General features: G+C 33.4%; 1 protein-coding gene across 1 annotated transcript in view; it reads left to right on the top strand.

Annotated features, from left to right (window-relative positions):
* Nucleotides 1-3,010, top strand: part of LOC106868542 (interleukin 17-like protein) — a 55,926-nt gene that overhangs the window by 20,354 nt on the left and 32,562 nt on the right. The window lies entirely within an intron of this gene.

Raw genomic sequence — 3,010 nt, 5'->3', positions numbered from 1 at the left:
TATATATATATATATATATATATATATATATATATATATATATATATGTATGTATATACATACATATATATAACAGTAATAATATTTGTCTCTTATTAAGAAACAAAAAAGTTTTATAGGACTGCAACAGAACTGCTCAAATATAGATGAGACGAGGATAAAAAAGCATTAATGATAGAATAAAAATATTAAGTTCGGGTCAACGACTCATAACACCACCACTCAACATAACACCACCCCTCAAACAATCAATCACCATGGTCCACAAACACATAAGAAAAAATATATAATATAAATAATATGTATACATAAAACACACAATTTTAAAAATACATATATTCTAAAAAATGCGAATATATCTAATCCGAGTTCAACATATAACGTAAAATATATAATTTTTATAATAGAATACAAAACGTCAAATCAGAGTTAAAATAAAGCGACTAAAAATTCAAAATATCAGTCCTACTACACAAATATAAATAATATAGAGATAAAATAAAATAATTGTCCACCGACTAAAAGATTTTATCTGACTATTAAAATACTTGTTAAATAATTTAAAATTCTTTTAAAAAGTATTCTGAAATTTTAGTCGCTTTATTTTAACTCTGTTTAGACCTTTTGTATTCTATTATAAAAAATATATATTTTACGTTATATTTTTAACTCGGATTAGATATATTTGTATTTTATTAGAATATATGTATTTTTTACATTGTATGTTTTAGGTATACGTATTATTTATATCATATATTTTTTCTTATGTGTTTGTGGATTCTTTTTTTATATACATATATATATACAGATAGGGTGATAAATTGAATATTAATTCAATTTAAAACCAAGTGGCCTAGCATATAAAAAATCTGAAAATTCAGAAAAAATTGTATTACACGTGTACACATGTAATAATATATATATATATATATATATATATATATATATCGATTTAAATGAGAGCTCAAAACTGATCCATTGAAAATACTTTATTATGATAATGATAATGACCTATGACCATTTCGATGCGATATCCAAATTGATTCATGCATATTATAAAATATGGGATACTGCAGCTCCTCAGGGCCTTATTAGTAGCAGGTAGATATTAAAAATAGATAACATTCATATACAACATTCATAGTTGACCTATGAAAACATGCCAAAAAACAAGTTGAAAAGACATGAGATGTAATACAACCGTACATCATAACGGTGTTGAAACTGTGAACATATCAAGCAAATGATTCAAATTTATGATGTTCGATAATGAACCAATACGGAAGCTGTACATTTCGAAAAGGACCGTTGCCTAATTTTGGTATAAAAATATATATAAATACATATATATAAATACGTGTGTGTGTGTGTGTGTGTGTGTGTGTGTGTGTGTGTGTGTGTGTGTGTGTAAATAAGCAACATAAAAGAAGGTAGAAAATGCTAAAATAATTTTACTTGTGAGTAAAGAAGAGAGACAGAAAAATGGAAAATATCCCTTGCATTTGAAAACTATGGAAATATTTTAAACAAAGCATTTCATTTAATGGTTCCACAGTCTAAAAGTTTTTCATGCTTTAATCTAAGTTGAAAATGTCGCAAAGACTGAAACCGGTACTAAAATGTTCTTCATGATAAAATAATTTTTGCATTTTCTACCTTGTCTTATTTTGCTTATACATATCAATTCGTGGAGAGACAGCATCAGCCGATAAAGAAGCTGCCGAGAAGTCCCTTGAGACCTTCAGGCAGATCATCGAGGTCGAGGGATGCAAGCCGGAACAAGTTTTCAATATGGACGAAAATGGCTTGTTCTGGAAGAAGATGTCTCCCAGAATGTATATCATGAAGGTGAAGCCTGAGCCTCAGGATTTAAGGAACAGAAGGACAGAGTGACGGTAATTATGTATGGCAATGCTGCTGACTTTATGATGAAACCAGGACTTATCTACAAGTCCGTGATCCTGAGGGCCTTCAAATATAAGATTAAAAACATGCTGCCTGTCCACTGGAAGCACAACACCAAGGCCTGGATTGCCAAAAGTCTAACTTTGAATTGTTTCCACTAGTGCTTCATCCCTCAAGCCAGAGACTACCTCCAAAACGTATGCATAGAATTCAAGGTGTTGCTTGTTATAGATAATACTGGTGGTCACTCTTTTGGATTTGAATCACGAGGGAGTCCATGTTCCTCCCTGCTAACACCACCTCCTTCATCCAGCGTATGGATGAAGGCGTGGAACTCTCTCCAACACCTTGTGGAGGCAATGGATTCGGACGAGAATTTCAAGCTAAAGTTGTACTGGTGTATCTTCACGATCACACTGTGCCTGTCAGCCATCCAGGCTGCTCTTAAAGACATGAAAATAGAAACCCTCATCGCAAGCTAGAAGAATATGTGACCAGCTGTGTGTCCAGCACTACGAAGGCTTCTCACCAGAAGATATTCAGCATAAGGCTCTCAACAATGCGGTGAAACTGGCAAAGGTATTTGGTGGCGAAGGTTTTGACGACATTACACAAGATAAGAACAACGACTTCCTCTAAACCCCTCTGAAACAGACGAAGATTTGTTGGAGTTAACTAAGTCTTTCAGCGAAGAGGGGTGGAATTACCAGATCGAGAAGCGAAGGATGAGGTGGTCCTGACAAGCGAACGGTCAGCAAAGGAATTGCAAGGGTAGGCGAAAGCATAGGATCCCTATATCGTTCGACCTCTTCAATTTCAAAATGCCATCGATGCGGCCCATGCAGATATATAAAACTCTCCTCACCACTATGAAAAAAGACAACAACAGCAACTTCCCATCACAATGTTCGTCAAGCCCACCAAGAAAGCTTTGCACGAAGATACGGCAACCCCTAAAACACACAAAGACGAGGCGTCACCTGAAGAGCATTGAATCTTCTTTGCTGTGCAATCATTAACTTCATTATTTTCATCATCATTGTCTTAAATCAATATCATTCATTATTGGTGAATAACTCCATTTTACTTTATTTTTTATTAAATT

This window comes from Octopus bimaculoides, chromosome 1 (assembly GCF_001194135.2).
Source record: "Octopus bimaculoides isolate UCB-OBI-ISO-001 chromosome 1, ASM119413v2, whole genome shotgun sequence".
Taxonomy (NCBI): Eukaryota; Metazoa; Mollusca; class Cephalopoda; order Octopoda; family Octopodidae; genus Octopus; species Octopus bimaculoides.
This window is presented reverse-complemented; position numbering and strand designations above follow the sequence as displayed.